This window comes from Hibiscus syriacus, unplaced genomic scaffold (assembly GCF_006381635.1).
Source record: "Hibiscus syriacus cultivar Baekdansim isolate YM2019G1 unplaced genomic scaffold, ASM638163v2 tig00110422_pilon, whole genome shotgun sequence".
In the NCBI taxonomy this organism is placed as follows: domain Eukaryota; kingdom Viridiplantae; phylum Streptophyta; class Magnoliopsida; order Malvales; family Malvaceae; genus Hibiscus; species Hibiscus syriacus.
In genome coordinates this window covers 1211482-1213763 of record NW_024062732.1, presented here as the reverse complement: position 1 = coordinate 1213763, position 2282 = coordinate 1211482, and positions in this window count along the sequence as shown.

The following is a 2282-nucleotide window of genomic DNA, read 5'->3' as shown; positions in this document are numbered from 1 at the left end:
AAGCAAACCTTGCCATTTGCATTATTTCTTGAGGCACATTCAAATCAACAAAACTGGGTGCAAAAGCCTTCGCATCCTTAGTCCACCTACTTTGAATCAAAGACCCGGGCAAATATGTGTAATCCAAGTGCTTCAAAACGTGAAGTTGATAGTGACATGGAAGTCCAATGGTCTCGAATTTTTTGCATGAGCAATTTAGAGTTTCCGTACGAGAATCAAAACTAATTTTAAATGTCCTATTTCAATGTTGTTGCCTCTTTCAATGTTGTTGTCTCACCGATATCAGCCTTACTTATAGCTCTATTAGAACGTATAAATGATGTCATAGTAGGTGTGCACAATGCATGATTATGTTTCTGATAAGACTTACTTATAACCCACTGATCGTTTGTATTTGTTGTTGTAACTATGACTCTAGCCTTGCATCATGTTCTTGTGATTGGCGTATGAACACGTTGACGGTCAACGGTATTGACTTTTGATTCTCGAAACCCTTCTTTCGAACAACAAAATTCTTGTGTCTTCACATTCCCTTCCATGTCAAGCCGTGTTGTTCCCCGACGTGCACTAAACCCATGTTCTTGTGTGAATCCCTTGTAAAAGTACCAAGCTTGATCACGTGAAGAGAAGAGCTTACCAACCAATATGTCAGATTCATCACCATTATGTACTTCATGGCATTCATCGGCTGGCTTAATGTTGTTTGCATCAGTATGATCAATGGCAAAAATTTTGTTGTGCAATTTCAGTGGTCCCAACAGGAGTTGATGGAGATGTAAGTAAAGGTTCATTGAACAACATGTTTTCAGTTGTGCTTTCAATAGGATGTGATATTGGTAGTGGTAGTTGGAGGGTAGATACAACATTAAATTTGCATGACATATTCAGATATGTACAATAATTACAACATTTAATAACTTTAAAGTAATAGGTAAATTTACAATGTAGGTGGTAAAAATATACTTTTTTAATGACAAAATTAGTAAACACAAAGATTTGTTTCGATACATATGTAAGAATGTGTCGATACATTTTAAAAAAATATCGACCCCAAAAACATCGAAACAAATAATTATAATGTAATATTTAAATTAACAATGTAACCATTATATATATACCGGTTAATTATAAAACATGTCAACATAAAGTATCGACACTTTTTAAGTTTGTGTCGACACTTTTTTTTCAAAAGAAAGCACAAACAGGTTCACGCATAAAGTGTGGATACATTTAAAATTGTATCGATCACAAAAACATCAAAATCGATAATTATAATGTAATAGGTCAATTTACAATGTAACCGATTTAAATTTACCGATTTTATGAGAAAATAGGTCATAATAAAGTATCGACACTTGTGTAATTTGTGTCGATACATTTTGTCCATAATGAATGCCCAACGAGGTGCAAGAATAACGTGTCGATACATTTAAAATTGTATTGATCCCAAAAACATCGAAACAAAAATTACAATGTTATAAGTAAATTTACAATGTACCCGGTATAAATATACCAATTTTATGAGAAAATAAGTCTAAATAATGTATCGACACCTTTATAGTTTGTGTCGATTCTTTTTTCCAGAATGAATTAGGAATGCCCAACGAGGTGCAAGCATAAAGTGTCGATACATTAAAAATTGTATCGATCCAAAAAATAACAAGACCAATAATTATAATGTAATAGGTAAATTTGCAATGCTACCGGTATAAATATACCGATTAAATGCATATTTTATTATATAAGCGCTACATATTACATTATATAAGCGCTACCTGATATGTTATTGTGCTTGATAATATTTCCGGTTAAATGATATAATATAATCGGTCTAAATTTTAACCGGTCATTTCTTTAACCGATCACGACGTTTTTTAGGCGTCGCATATCAGAATCACCCAACTATTATGGCATTATCATATAAAAACATCCAATTTTTTTTGAGAAATACCAAAACAACATTAGTTTTTTTATTCTCAAACTATTCACATAATATTACAACAATAAATGCATAAAATTCGTTTTTCTTAAAAAGTCAAATCAATCTCACTATTTGTATAATAGTTTAATATTTTTCAATCAAATCTGCTTTAAGTATTTCCCATCAAGTAAGATTTAAGGTGTTTCCCAAAAAAATATATATTGAGAGGGGGTTTATATAATAACGCCTGTTATTATTGTCAACTTATATTTAGGGTGTTTTTCTCGGTGACCGGTATATTTATCGATCTAACACCGGTCAGATTATATTTTTCGATTTAACACCCGTAGCAGTAAAGCGC